Consider the following 17,228-nt stretch of genomic DNA (forward strand, 5'->3'; position numbering starts at 1 on the left):
AGACATAAGTCATTAGATATTCAAGTATCATTATTGTTTGAAATTTGTCACAATGCCAGTTTAAATACAATAATAAATTATAACAGTTAATACTAATGCAAGTGGAATATGTAAAGCAAAACTATTTTTCATCAATTGTTGTTCGTTTTACCTTTATCCCAATGGGGTCGGATTGTATTTCCTAAAATTTTATCTTGAAGTACTTCTTCTTCTTCTTCGTCAAGTGCCATCTCCGCGGCGGAGGTCGGCAATCATTATAGCTATTTGGACTTTTGAGAAGGCTGCTCTGAAAAGTTTATTTTTGATGTACATCCGTACCACTCTCTCAGATTGCGTAGCCAAGACATTCTACGCCTCCCTATGCTTCTCTTTCCTTGGATCTTTCCCTTCATAATCAGTTGGAGCAACGTGTATTTCTCTCCACCTGTAATATGTCCGAGATATTCCAATTTTCTTGTTTTAATTGTATTTAAAATTTTTATTTCTATATTTATCCTTCTCAGAACCTCTTTGTTTGTGACATGTTCTGTCCACGATATTTTCAGAATTCTTCTATACACTCAAAGCTCGAATGATCCCAGTTTTTTCATTGATGTTGCATTTAAGGTCCACGATTCCATTTTTACAAGCAGAATACGCTTCAGCAACAGTAAGGATTTTGCCGAAATCTTCCAATTCTTCATCAGCCTCATCAGTACTTTGTTTGTCACTAGTTTGGTGACTCAGTACGATGTCAATATCTGACAGTTCTTCGCTTGTACTTATTTCGTCATCAACTCGTATATAGTAATCTGCAGAGCAGTCAGAACTGAGAAGGGAAACGGCATCCTGCAGACGCGCAGTCCCTCAGTAAAAAATGGTAAGGGACAATAAAGAAGTTTTGAACTGTTGAATTTTAAAAAAAATATTCTTACATTTTTTATTAAAAAATATAAGACTATGAATCATAATAAAATTAGCTGATTATTTTATTAATCAGTAGGCAAAATATGAAATACCAAATATTTTTTATAATGTTTATTGAGGAAAATATGTACTACAACTTAATATTATTTACCTAAAATATTTGAAAAAGTTTAACGTAACATGTTAAGTATTGTTGACTTAACATACTTTGGTAGGTCCTAGGAGTTTATTTTAAATTTAAGTATATACCATCCGTGATAAACAGTTGGAATCCATTCCAAGAATGATTTTACATCATTCAGTTTTTCTGGATGAATATTAAGGGGGTGATTATATTTTTGAGTAAGTGTAGGATTTTTTTTTTCTACAGCTGTTGGTCTTTCTTTTTTATTTAAGGACATGGAATTAAATAATCCGTTGTATGATGCTGAATATTGTATATTTTTGGGAAGTTATGAAGATAGGCATACACTACTTTGTAAAATACCTACCGGTTGATTGAAATAGCTTTTCAGTACTGAACAATCGTATATATCCTCTTGCTAGACTCTAGTTACTAGAAAAGGTTTCTTTTTCTGACACTTCTTCAAAATATCTTCCCAGTGATTGGGCGAATAGACTATTTCACAGTTTTTCTTGACATAATTTTCTACAACAGAAAAGTCTCTGTCCCTTGGCAACATTGTATGTCCTACCTGAGGAAATACATGAACTATTTCTTTAAAATAGTCATTTTGTAAAAGATAAAGACAAAGACCAATGATGGTTTAGTTTTTATTTTGTCCGTTGCAATTGTCTGAAATATTTATTAGTTTTCTGCCACAAATATTAGTTTTCTCAAAGTAACATTTTAAGACATCTAGCTATTTTGTCCGACCCTCTTTTAGCAGTGGATTCATCCCACATAAAAAAAGTAACCCTGATCATCTCCAAGGGAATGTATGCTTAAATTATAGCAGTACAGTTTTCTCTTATAGAACATGGGACCAGTGGTAAGCTTTGGTTTGGAAAGGGTTTTCTGTAGATTAAAATTTATTGCATGCACATCTGGGTTTAAGTTTGCTTTTTCTACTTCGTCTGTGACTGCCTGTTGACCTCCTTAAGCTTTTCTATGATGTAATTCTTGTTCAGTTTCATTATTTTAACCTCAGTTTCATTATTGTGTAACTTAGCATTTTCTAAAGCTACTTCAAATGTATCCATTTTTGGAGTTTTGAAACTTATATTATATCCTTTAGTAAATATTCTTCTGAATTTATCTGCAGAAACTGGAGTTTTCTCTTTTAAAATGCATTCTCCTACTTATTTCTCATAACAAGTCTGAATATAATATTCCATACTCGTACATTATCTAGAGCTGTCAGCATGGGTGTTACGGCTTTTGTACTTAGGTAAGCTTTCAATAAAAGATTTCAGAAAATCTATATCAGAATTGGAATATTTTTTAGGATGATTTGAATGTCGACCTCTTAGATCTGATTTTGGAGTATTCGATCCAGTTTTTAATTGTTTTACTAGGTTTTCAACTCGACCTCGATTTTTCTGTAAGCCATGGATACTTAGAAAAGTCATTTTGCATAATCTAACATCTTTTTCTTGCGATTTTAATTTATATTCAATAATTTCAGATTTTTTTGACACGAGTGCTTTAGTTTTGTTCCTAGTCACATTTTTAGATCTCATACAACCTTGCAAGTAAGCATTTTGTGTACCAAAACTGTTCATGCCCCAAAAACTAACAAAAATTGTTTGCAGTTCTTCATGTGAGATGCAAATAACTCATAGCATTTATTGGGGCAACTACACGGTGGACCATGTGTTTTTGATAAAACAATATTTCCCTTACCTCTGTATCGTTTATATTATTTTCCGCGATTTCTGAGCTCTTTCATTTTTAATTGCTTAGTTAAATTGCGTTTCCTTTTTCTAGATTTTGTTTCTGCAACAGAATCTTCTTTTTTTGTTATACTGTGTTTATTTAATTCTCCTCTATTTTCTTTTTCTTCCTTCCTTTCTTCTTGAAGTCCATATTCTTTCAAAATTTTTCTAAAACATAAATAAAAGTAATATTAAATATTATACCGCTGCAGAGAATAAATTTTCATATTTGCAAGTAAAAAATATTTTTATGCAAAGTGAATGTGGACGTAAACAATTTTTAAGAACATCCTTTACCATTTTTTATTTACAAACAATTATTCTGAGACTATAAATAAATTACCTTTTTTGTAGATTATTCGAGCTAGCTTCACTAAATATTTGAAATTCAGGATCTTTATCTGAGTGGTAATCATCGTAGCTCTCAGAATTGTCACAATTATGCATGTCTCTTACCAAATTTTAAGAAATTAATCTGGCTTCATCTATTTATTCAGAAGATAAAATAAGTCAAGTTTTCTGCGATGCCATGTGCATTGCCTTCTTTTACAGAATATTTAGGGAAAAATCAAAATTTGTCCATTACCATTGTTTACTATCTAGCCCCTCAATTCAAGGTCTGGACATTTTAATGCAAATATGTACTTTTACCGTAAATATTTAATAACAACTGAAAATATTAGAAAGAGGCAACTATTGCCAGAAACGATTCCGGAGCTAAATAGAGCGTTGAACAGAGAATAGCAACATATACCGCAAGAATTCAGCAACTTATTGCAAGTATGCCTTGGTGTATAGACACTCTCAGCAGATGTAGGGTAGGCAATACTCGATACTAAACCTAAAAAACAACTAACTGTGGGCCACTAAAATTTTATTTTTTCATTTGTTTAATTTTCGAACAATGTTAATTTTTCTTTCGTTACTTATTATTATTTTCTTTTGGGGTACTTATTTTTCCTATTGTTACTTTTATAGTATTTTAAACAAACGATTTTTATTATTACTGTTCTTTCCACTTGCAACACTTAACATATACAGGATCTAAAAAAACATACAAAATGCAAGTTTTTTTTGCATTTGGATTTTCTTGACAAGGAGTGTATAATGTAACAGCAACATTTAAAACAGTTTTAAAATGTTTTCTTAATCTAATTTTTTTTGCTACAAATTAAAAGATTTATATAACTTTATGTGTTATAAAAATATTTTTTTAGTGGGTTAATTTTTATACTTTATTTCTAGGGACGCAACCTATCAGAGCATGATCGCCTGTTTTTACGTCAAGTACATGAAGCTTGTCAACATGATCCGAAAACTTATTGTGACGAGGATAAACTGAGAAACCTGGCAAATAACATAAACGATCGTCAAGTTGGAATTCACATGAAGTGCATGGCTGTAAGAGCTGGCTTGATGAAACATCGCGGCGAATTAGATATACCTGTAATACGATCGAAAATTGCATCGGTAACACACGACCCAGGCAGAGTTGATAGCCATCTTCATAGGTGCGCTCAAAAAGCGGAGTATCCTGAAAAAACGGCCAATTTGTTGTGGCTCTGTTTTGTCCAGAATGGTATTGAATATTTTCATAGGTTGTAAAACAAAAGTGTGTGGATTTTTATTCTAAATAATAATTAAGTCAATAAAAATTAGAATTCTTTTTTTTATTTTGTTTCTTAGCCTTCCACAAATTCTCATTAGCCCCTTTGGTTTTTGCTCTTTTTTATTTTATAAAAGTAATCAGTCTTACTTATAAAATATAATCATAAAGAATATTTACGTAAATAGTTTAACTTATTTAATATTATTTAGTATAAATTCGTTATACTAAATCAAACAGTATATCGCTTATCGAATGCAGAACTATCGTAAGTCACAAAATGACAAGAAATAAGTATGGATTCCTATGATATAAGGGAATTATTACTGGGAATCGTATGTACGTAAAACTGAATAAGGTAAATCAGCATAAAAATCATGGTACTGGGCGGGTATCACTTTCTTGTTACATAAAAATTGTAGATGCTCATGTTTTTTCTTGTCAATGAAAGAAAATCTTTATATAACTGTTTCAGCTCGACATTATTAATATCAATATCAATTGACTTTCTATCTTTATGTAATAAATCAATCGTTTTATATTGCTCATGATTAGACTTAGGCAAATATGCACATTGCATATTTTGCATATAATGCATAAAAAATGCAAAAATGTCAAATTTTTGCATTTATTTTTATATTTTATAATATATAAATATAAATTATATAAATTTTTATAAAAGTGAGCATAAAGTGTATATAATTTGAAATTTTGCTGTTAACTATATATTTTTATATTCAAACTTACAGATAGCAAGAAAATGCCAAGATTTAATTGTGTTTTATAATCACTTCAAATTTAAATCTTGGTATAGTAGCTAATAAAAAACAACCGCTTATAGTTTTGTCACAATTTGTACTGAAATTAAGGTTGTGTGTTGGCCAGTCTAGGTAAAAATTTTTATTTTGACGGTCAGTTTCATTTGGTTTCACTTTTGTTGTAAAATTAGAGGCGTAAACAAAGTGTATTTCTAATTGTGAATAATTATTGTGTTTTGAAAATGCCAAAAATAAGCAATGTTTCTACTTGGACAAAACCTTACAAAGAGCTATCTATGGACATGGATAAAGTTTATTGCTCATGTTGTGGCAAAACCGTAAGTACATGCGTATTATTTTTTATTTTATTTTAAAAATTTATTTACACGGTGGTGCAAACAAAGATTTTAAAATTGGAAATTATGTTTAAGAAAAGTGCCGACACAATGATAGTTCGCAATAAATCGATGTATTTTTTCTTTTTTCAAGCATTTTTTGAAACTCCTTGCTATAAAAAATAGGATATCTATATACAACTCAAATCATTCAATAGTCTACTGAAAAGTCGCTAACATTTTTTTCTAACAATAGCATAGTTTGCTCTAATTTTGCTAAAAACAAAAGCTTATCATATATTGGACTTAATTAATTAAGGCTTTTAAGTTATGCTCACATTATTTTTTTTAAATGTAAACAGAAAAGACTAAGAGCCTCTTGTAAATATTTGGGGGTTCTTCCTTCTTGCACAATCATTTCTTGACATTTTTAAGATTACTACACCGATTTTTATTTGATTTAATTTAAATATTTTAATTGTTATACAAAAACTGTCCATTTTTAGTTTATTTCTACAATCTTAGATTTTTAAAATGGGTACAACTATAGAATATTTATATTCTTTTTTAGATTTCATCTGAAAAAAATTTCAAATAGATTAAACATTTAGCTAAAAAATTAAAAAACCACATGCGGTGAAAAATATCAACCTTTAGTGTCCAAGTGCTTTCAGTCAAGTTCCAAAAAACAAACCGAACAAGAAACTTTTAACGAAGACTTGTGTCGCGCATTAGTATCTTCTAATATACCACTTCAAAATTATCTAATGAAAACTTTAGTTCTTTTTTAACAAAATAACGAACGAACTCTAAAGAGAAATAATGTCAATTTGTTATACTTCTCAGTTATCCACAACATAAAAGCCGAAATGAGTAATAATTACTTTTACATATGTGTGGACGAGACCACTGACTTGTCAGTAAGATACATTGTGCACTTATTTATTGGTGTACTTAGCGATGAAACCTTTCCAAAATTATATTTAATTTCCTGTAAGCAACTGGAAAAAACCAACGCTCTAACAATATCACGGTTTCTACAAGAAGTATTAGCAAACTTTTTGCTTCCTGCTGCTGTGCCTAATGATAAATTATTGCTTATTTTATCTGATGCCGCACCATATATGGTGAAAGCAGGACAAAATTTAAAAATATTTGACCGAAACTTAATACATGTCACTTGTTTAGCGCATGGAATAAACAGAGTTGCGGAAGAAGTAAGAAAAAAATTTCCACTAGTTAACAGTTTAATAGCGAGCATCAAAAATATATTCCTGAAATCACCTGTAAGAATACAATGTTACAGATATATGCTTCCTGCTGCTCCACTGCCACCGCAACCCATTTTAACACGTTGGGGAACATGGTTTGAAGCAGCTAATTTCTATGCTGATCCTTTTGTTGATTTATAAAAAATAATTAACCGTTTAACGTATGATAGTTGCCAATCTTTATTGGAAGCTAAGCAAGCCTTCCAAAATAACATCCTCCAACAGCAACTGTCATTCATAAAATCAAATTATAGTTTTGTCCAGAAAACTATAACTTAATTAGAATCCTCCAAATTATCATTGTTAGAGAGTACAGTTTTAATAAAAGAATTTGAATCATTGTGTCAAAACGTTAAAGGTACTATTGGAAAGGAAATTTTTCAAAAATTTAAAATAAACCATGGAAAAAAATAGTGGTTACCAGGTTCTTTCTGAAGTGGTTTATATACTAGCTGGGACATTTTCCGGACCACTTAATTTAGAACCATCTATTATAGTAAATTTAAAAAATGCCCCAGTTCTATCAGTTGATGCCGAAAGTTTTTCTATTTACAAATATATGTATTCAGATAGAAGCCATAAGTTTTTATTAGAAAATTTTGAACATCATTTGATAATCTATTGTTACCACAATTCAAAATAATATTTATATGTTAAAATAATTGTATATTATGTTATGTATTTATAATATTGTAAGTATTTTGTCTTCCATTGCGCCTACTTCCTCTTCCGAGCTTTCTTTGCATCTATATAGTTCTGTGAAGTGTGTTGCCCCATGAGCTATTGTCAATTTTAACTACTGGTCTGCCTGTTCTTTATGAAGCTTTTAAGTATTCAAATAGTTTGGCGCTGTCTTTACTATTCTTTTCTAGGTCCTTTAACAGCTCTTCCATCCACAGTTTTTCTTTATTCTTGCAACAATAAACCGCTGCTTTCTTTTTTTCTTTATATTCGTTTCGATGATGTGCTTCTTTAGTTGATATCCATTTATCTCTTGGTTGGTTTTTCCGTTTGATTTTGATTTCGCATTCTGCATCAAACCACTTTTTTCTTCTTTTTATTTCCCTCTATTCTATTCTCAAAATGGATTCTTTTATATTTTTCCATATGTCCTCTGTGTTATTTGCTTCTGTTAGCTTTTCCTTTAGGGTCGTCTCAAATTGTTCTCTTAGTTCTTGTACTTTTAACTTCTCCAGGTTCCATATTCTTTTGTTTTGTCTTGTTCTCTCTGCTTTAATTATCTTCATTTTGATTTCTCCTATTACTAGAAAATGGCCTGTGTCCGAGTTTGCTCCTCTATATGATCTGATATCGTGCATTATTGCTTTCCATTTTTTGGATATTAGTATGTTATCTATCTGATTTCCATCTGTTGTGCCAGGTATCAACCATATTACTTTATGCTCTCTTCTGTGCATGAAGTTTGTGCTCATAATGTAAATGTTTGTTATTGCTGCTAGTTGGCATAATTTTCTTCCGTTATGGTTTGTCTCGTCATGAATGGTTTCTTTCCCTGCTACTTCCTTATACTGGTTTTCTTTGCCTACTTTTGCATTGAAGTCACCAACCATTATTACTATATCATTTCTGGGTAACCTTTCATATATTTCTTCCAGTTGTTCATATAATTTAATTTTATCATTTTCTGGTGCATTTTCTGTGTGTGCATATAATGTTTATGATTGTCATATTGGCTTGTTTTTTTTTTCTATTTTTATATATGACATTCGTCAATTTATCGTTTTAAATTGTATAACTTTCTCCCTAATCTTATTGTTAACCGTGAATACTGTGCCGTTTTTCCCTTGCTTGTTTTCTCCTGAGTAGTATATTGTGTAGTTTTTCTTTTTGATATTTCCTTCTCCTTTTCATGGTACTTCTTGTGGTGCTAGTATGACTATTACGTATCTTTCCATTTATCTTGCTACCTCTTAAATTTTTCCTGGTCTCAATAATGTTTGAACGTTCCAGGTTCCTACTTTTACTCTATTTTTCTTCTTGTTTTTTCTTTATTTTTTTTCTTATATTTAATTCGTTGTTTTTTTTCCTTGTTAGTTTTTTCATCTGGTGTTCATTCGTTTTTTTTTAAGCCTCTTTATATTCCATAAACGCGTTTTCCATATTCGTTTGTCAGGATGTTTTAGTGATACTGGTCGTTTGTTCTTTACTATGTGCTACTTTTACATATGATCCCGGTTTTTTGGCTTTGTGCCAGTATTATTTGCGGTGTTGGTTATTTTCACCATATTTTCTGGTTTATTTTCGTCATCTCCTGGTGATCTTTCAGTATATGTTCTTCCTCTGGGTTTTTCCTTGAGATGTTTTAGTATTCATCGTTTAGTTTTGGGTCTTCTTGTATCCTAAGCTATTCACAATATATGTTTTGTCGTCTATTTTTAGCTTATTATAATTAAGCGATGCCTTTTGACCCCTTTCTCTTGCCTCTTTTAGGTGTTGTTTCAGTATTTTCTTCTAGTCTTGTATCTCCTTGGAATAATCTTCACTTAGATAAATTTCAGTTTCTTTTAGTCTTTTCGATTGGTTCATTATTTCTGTTCTTTTGGAACCGCTTTTAAGTTCCAGTAGTATAGGGCTCGGTAACTGTCGTAGGGAATCTCTTTGGCTACCGACGCGTTTTATATCTATTATGTCTGTGTGTTCATTTAGTGGAACTTGGATTTTAATTGCCATATTTTTTATACTATTTATCATATAATTTTCTAGTTCACCTTCTTTCTCTATAAATTTTACCAAGAATGTTAATTTTGGGACCCAAAAAACGATAAAAAAAATTTGCAACTCCTACCCCTGGCTTCCTCCTAAAATCCTCCCTTATAGGAGACGGAGAAATGAAAAACTTTGATTTGCCAAGAACTTGTACCTGTTATTTGTAATATGGTTTAGGGAAAAAACATTTTAAACAAGAAATATAGCTAAGATGATTTTAAAAAAATTAACTGATGGACCGTTACTTGATGGAAATTCATTTTATCTAACAATAAAATACTGCAAACTTTTGTTTTCAAAACTTCCACAAAAGGCTATAGCGGTATAAGATGGCAAAATCTGCACTCGGCTGGATTTTTATTTTGAGTGGGTTGGGCACTTAAAAACACATATTTAGAAACCCTTTTAGCCAAAATCTTAGCTCCCTAGGGCTCCTTATTGCAATAAATTTGTTTTTTCGAAAAAACAAAAAAATTTCCTGAGTTATCCTTTGCTTTAAAAAATTTGAAAACATTGACGAATATACATTTGAAAGCCCAAAAACCCTCTGATTTTTTTTTACATTTTTTGGATCAAAATTAAGCTCAGGAGAAATATTTGAATTTTTCAAAAAATATTTAGGTAACATAGGTTATTTTTGGCAAAGTTCTAAATCATTATTTTTCGTGTATTTTTCCTGATATTTTAAATGGCAAGATAAGATTTTTTATTTTCCCTCCAAAATATCCTCAAAATACGAAAAATCCTTTTTTTTATATTTTGTCGCATGTTTTAAGCACATAATCTCATTTAAATATGACAATTAACGATTTTAGTTTCTCTCTGTCCTTTATTCGAGTGGTGAATACCATTTAAATATTTTCGTGTCCAAAAACACTATGATTTTTTTTAGATTTTTTGGATCAAAATTGAGCCGAGGATAATTATTTGAATTTTTCAAAGAAGATTATGTTGGTTATTTTTGGCAACTTCTAAATAATTATTTTTCGTGTATTTTATCTTTATAACATCTTTAAAATTCGAAGACTCTTTTTTTGGTATTTTTCCACATGTTTTTACCATATAAATTAAAACCGTTTTTACGGCATTAAATTTTAATTTTATATGGAAGTTGCACAACATGTATATAGTTATATTACACTATATATATACACCATATATATATATATATATATATATATATATATATGTAGTTATATACACTATCATTATAGTTTTAATTGTCTAAAATTCTAGAAATCTAACCTCGTCATTCAAAAGAACGATAAAAAATACATAGATAATACTTATTTAGAAGTTTGCCAAAAATTACCTACATAATCTAAAAATTCTTTAAAAAATTCAAATATTTTTCGTAAGCTCAATTTTGATCCAAAAATGTAAAAAAAAAACACTCGAATAAATGAGTAACAAAAACAAAAATCCATATTTGTCATGAATCTACAGCCTCCTAAATTATACTCTTTTATTAAACTACATAAACCTGATCACCCAATAAGACCTGCAGTTTCTTTTTATACATCTCCGTCATATAAACTATCAAAAAAAACTGTTAGAGATTATTTTAGCACACTAAATTTTAACATCAATTTACCGTAAAAAATATAATAGAACCAGTAATAAAATAAAATATTTTCAATTACCTCAAACACCTCCAAATTAATTTCATTTGACGTCAAAAACCTTTTTCCTAGTATTCGTCCCACATAAACTTTTGTTCTATTTCTAGTAAAAGATCTGTTAGACCATTAATATTATAAATTCAATCATTGCGTCTAAAATTTTACATTTTTTTGAAATTTGTATAAGCCAGGACTACTTTGAATTTAATAATCTAATATATACAAATAACAGTGCAGGACTTATAATGGATAATCCTCTATGCCCATTGCTATCAGACATTTTTATGGACCATCTAGAAACAAATATTTCAAAACATCCCATATACAAACAGTTTTTGTATTGGTGGAGATACGTAGACGATGTACTGGTATCGTTTACAGGAACTAACAGACAACTTGACCAATTCTTATCGTACATTAATTCACTTCATAGTCATATTGAATTCACAATAGAAACAGAACAGAATCAATCCATAAAATTTCTAGATTTAAAAATTATCAGACTTAAAAACAAACATGAGTTCTTCGTATTTCATAAACCTACCCATACTGACACGACTATACACAATTCATCATCCCATCCTACACAACATAAATTGGCTGCCTACCACAGCATGTTACATAGATTAATAGAAATTCCCATGTCAAAAACTAACTTCGAGATAGAACTGAATATCATTAAGCAAATACCAGTAAACAATGGGTAAAACGAACACACAATAAATACAATTTTAAATTAAAAACTACATAAGAAAGCCCCCAAATAAATATCTCCACTACCGTATTCTCAGTACCTTCCGCTCAATTACATATACAGGCAAGATATCAACAAAAAAACCCAAACACATAGAAAAGGAATAACACCAACTTTAAGAACAAACAATCTGGCTAATTGGCTATGCCAAAGCCATTATATAATAAAAACAAAGAACAAACAACAACTTAGGTAAATACATACAAACTTAAATGTAGTGACTGTCCAAAAACTTACATCGGTCAAACTGGTAGAACTTTTATCAAACGTATAGCAGAACATAAAAGGACCTTCAATAATAGAAAAACAGATTCTACGTGCGCACTTCACCTTCTAGACCATAACAATTCTTTTAACGACTAATACTAATTTCAAATTCTTCACATCCAAAATAAAGGTCTTATGTGATCTTTATTAGAATCTATGGAAATAAACAAATTAAAAGTACAGACAAAATTCTGAATGACCAACTTGAGACAAACAGTTCCCCCTCCTCAACTTATTCAGTTAAAGACTATAAAGTGTAAACACATACCAAAAATAGATCACTTGAGAAAGGCACTCTGGCTGAATCAGAGATAGTGATAATAATTTAAAATAAATTTTGTGGAAGTGTTGAAAACTTACAATACCATCTTCTTCAGGTGTTTTTTGTTTTTTGTTTGTTTTAAGCCTTATTATTACTCCGGTTATATCCGGAATTGCTCTGATCCTTGATTCGGCGGGCGAACTTTCGACACCAAATTGTCTTTGTACCTGGGGTAACCGAAGGGTCAAATTTTATTATAGGAAATTTCGACACCGCGGCGTAAAGCAGGTAGGTAGGTAATTAGCGGCGATGGACATTTGCACCCAAGCAGGCAAGCGGGTTTTCCCAATATTTATTGTCACGGCGGGGGGCGTGGCACTTGTGTACTTGTGACTAAATTATTTCAGTTGTAATTTATTTCTTGTTTGACGTTGACTTGTGCACGTATACGGATATTTAAAAAATGAGTTTGATAAAAAGTTTCCGTGGTCGAGATTTATTAGTGGTGGAGTATCATTCGTTCTCGAAACAGAAAGTGTTAAAAAGCGGCGAGATATTTTGGCGCTGCATCCAAAGAAACACTAAGTGTTCCGCAAAAGTGTTTACAATAGGCTGTGAGGACCTCACCATCACAAGAAGTGATTTGGTACATAATCATGAAGCCGATCCAAAAAAGTTTGAAGTAAAGATGGTAACCAATGCATGTACAAGAAAAGCCCAAGAGGACATATCGGAAAAGCCTGCCAAAATTACAAGAACTGCTGTTGCTGAGTGTGATGCCAATTTGCTGACGGTTCCTGACATAGCTAGCATAAGAAAGAACATTTACAACTGTCGTCGTAAACTGTTACCAGGTCCGTTACCAAGAAGCATATCAGAAGTCCATAACGCGGTTAGTAATTATTCTCCTAAAACCTGTCACAATGAAAGTTTGTTTTTAAATCATCCTGAATTAAATGTAATTGTATTTTCATGCAAGACAAATATTCGTTTGTTGTGTAAATTAAAAACTTTGTATATGGATGGTACATTTTCATACAGTACCAAATATTTTCTACAATTATTTACTATACATGGCTTGGAAAACGGACATTATGTTCCTTTAGCATACTGTTTGTTAAAGGACAAATTGTCAATGACATACAAAAATTTATTTTCTTTATTAAGGTCTAAGATTTTTGAAACATTTCAATTATCATTAGAGCCAACTGAAATATTTGTGGACTTTGAAAAAGCAATTCACTGTGCTTTATTGTATATGTGGCCCAATGCAAAAATTAGTGGATGCCGTTTTCACTTACACCAAAACTGGTTTAAAAAAATTCAATCTTTGGGTTTGGTACAAGAATATAAGGATACAAATTCAGAAATTGGAAAATGGTTAAGGCATACGTTTGGTTTAACTTATTTAAATCCAGCAGAAGTTGAAGAATGCTTTCTTTATGATTTAATGTCATATAAACCTATAAACGCAACACTTGATATATATGCAGATTATTTACTGGAAAATTACATTGTCGATAGCGCTCCATTTCCACCACACATATGGTCTAATCAGAATCCGTCTATTGCGAGGACCACAAATGCCTGTAAATCCTTTCATTCGAGATTTAATTCTTCTTTTTATTCAACACATCCTTCTATTTTTATTTTTATTGAAAAGTTAAAAGAATTTCAAGTAGACACTTATGTCAAAATAAATAGTTTACATATACCAGCAAAAATCAAAGATACTACTGTTAAGGCTAAATTGGCATTTTTGGAGAAAATGATGGATAAACTACGATCCCAACAAATACGTAGGTTAGATTTTATAAAAGCTGTATCTTATCATTCCTATAATAGCAAATAAATCATTGTATACAAGTATATTAACGGTAAAATGTACAAAAATTAGGTACTAGTTGTATTATATTTAGATAGTATTACAGTTATAAAGAAATAAAATGCACATTACTTTTATTAAAATAAATAAATTAATTAATTATGGTATTTTATTTATGTCGCAGCTATATTTATTTGGTGTCGAATATACCTGTAAGACAAAAACGGGAATTGGGGCCGGTGTCGAAAATTGCCATTAAATTTATACCTCTCTCTAGTATGATAAATAAGATTTATTTAGGGGAATGGCACACTAAAAATATGTGAAATTATTTAAGTAATGTAAATATTTACCTAATAGTTTAATTTCACACTTTAAAATTTTATTAACGCAGGTTATAATAAAGGTTATAAAAAGCTTTTTGTGTCTTTATACTCGAGCGGACCATAAAGTGTACCTTAACTGCACAAACATAAAGTATATTATTAGATAGTTCCTAATTAAGCAATAAAAACGCAATAATAAACTACTATGAAAAAAAATTAGAAACCATAAAAATGAATTTTTTATACATTTATTTTACGTGATACATCTGTTTTAATGCTTTTTAAATCGATTTTTCTTAAACCATAAAAAATGTAAAATAATGCAGAAAATACTATAATAAAATAAAGACGGAAAGAAGTGTTAATAGTCCGCAAGATTTATGTGCAAGAGATACACAAAGGTGGAAGTCCAGGACCAAGAGACACTTCCTTGCATAATTTATTCTAATAGACCTACAAAGAAAAGCTCTTAGGGCTTCACAGATCGTAGATATGGAAATAAGTATCCCCATAAATTCATTATAATATAGGTTCTAGAGGAAAAAGATACGCACATTTCCTTGTAAATGAGGATTTCCTTTATTTTCTTTTAGCCAGCTTTCTCGATAGAGCAATAATTGTAATATATTTCTTCGATTAAATCTTAGTGCTTTTATTAAAGAGTTTTTTACTTAATTAAATATATATATTATTTATATTATTATATATTATATATTATTTATATATTTATTAATTTTGTCATATTTTAGATTTAAAATTGGCACAAAATTTAGCGGGAACATTAGTTTTATTTTAAAAATTTTGCGTTGTTTAATAAATTATTATTAAAGTTTTTAATATCAAAATCGCAACTTAATGAAAAAACTATAAACGTAAACTTGAACAAAGATTTTTAAAATTTTTTGAGATTGATTATTTTAAATAAACTATGGTAGGTGTTGCGATATGCCTATAGAACAATAACCCTCTAATATGGAATTGTTCCTTTCAAAAATTTAGAAGACGTTGTACGTAAACAGAGCTCTTTATGCTCGGTTCTTCTTTTTCTTGTAGTGCCTATCCGTTTTGGATGTTGGCGACCATCATGGAAATCTGTATTTTGCAAACTGCCGCTCTGAAAAGATTTCTGGTTGTTGTACCAAGGTAGGTGTATGTTTTTACTATTTCTATATTCGGTTATATTCAGCTAATTCTGTGAAGTAGTCATAACCAAATAAAAGTGAGCAACCAAATTTTGGGTGAGAGTTGACACTCAGATTTCATAAAAGGGTCTCCGCTGTGATTGTCCATCTGTGTTCTAGCTTTTCGTGGAACAAGAAGGGACTAAGTACAAATAAATAAAGTAGCCTCACTTATCCAAAACTTATGAAACTGGATCCTGTCTGAAACCATACTTAAACCTATACACCTACTTAAAATAAAAAAAAAACTACTGAAAAGTATTTATCAAAACAGATATGAAGCTTAGCAAGGACCAAAAAAGAATTTGCCAATGAGAATAAGTTGCGCAGCAATAAAGCGGTTTAGGTAACTGTTGGAACTGTTCCACTTTTTTATTCCACTTTGTATGGTATAAAAAAAATTCCTTAGGTTTTAATTTGCGTCTTACAACAAATCTTTAGAAGAGAACACTTAGAATTTCAAGTGGGAAGACATTCTCTACATTACGCATTAACACATTACGCATTAACGCATATATAACACACAATACATAAACATATAATACATAAACACATAATATTATATAAACGCATAACAAAGAAACAAATAATAGACAGAAACACAAAACAATCAAAATTTAATATCATTCTGATAGAACAAAATCACCACCAGAATTTTTAACTAAAATCATGGCTATTTGCCTACAAGATCGAGACTAAAGCAAGTCACCCGTCAAGTTTGAAAAATAACCGCTTAACAAACAAATGATTTCCAAAATGGAAATCGAAACATCAAACAACAGTTAAAAATGTAATTTTTCTTACAAAAAACAGTTTTAGGGCCCTTTTACTTGTTTATTTAGAGATTTGACGTCAACAGACAACATTTTTAGAAAAAAAGATATACAAAATGAGATATGATAAATTAAAATCGGATGATAAACACAAAAGTTATTGCAAAATGAACAACAAAATCGCTGTTTTTAGATATTGTTAATAACTTTTGTATTATTTATTAAAATTTGTTTAGATATACCTGAACTTGAGGGTATTTCGTATTTCAATATTGTGTAGAATATGAGTCAGTTTGGTTAAATAGTCTTTTTGAAATTAAATTTGTTTAAAAGATTTTTGAAGATTGAGCTAATTTCTAAGGCTGATCCAGATAATTTAACTTAATGATAATTTAACTTAATGGATCTCAATATTCCGGGGCTTATTTTCTTCTATAATACGTATACTAATAACCTATGAAAAACAGGTTTAAAAAATTATATTTATGTACACAAAATGATTTAATACACTTTAATAATTTAATAATTTAATTTATTTAGTAAATTTAATAAAGATTTATTAATTTAATGTACACTTTATAAGCTCATAAACATTTACAATAACCCCGTAGAATTTGGTTCAAGTTAAATGGCTAAAAAATATTTGGAAATCTATTTAAAAAATACAACTGATAAAACGAAAAAAAATGTTCTAGGAGCCTTAAGAAACAAGATAGCCCATTTTATAAAAAAAAATC

The sequence above is a fragment of the Diabrotica undecimpunctata genome, chromosome 4, assembly GCF_040954645.1.
Source record: "Diabrotica undecimpunctata isolate CICGRU chromosome 4, icDiaUnde3, whole genome shotgun sequence".
In the NCBI taxonomy this organism is placed as follows: Eukaryota; Metazoa; Arthropoda; class Insecta; order Coleoptera; family Chrysomelidae; genus Diabrotica; species Diabrotica undecimpunctata.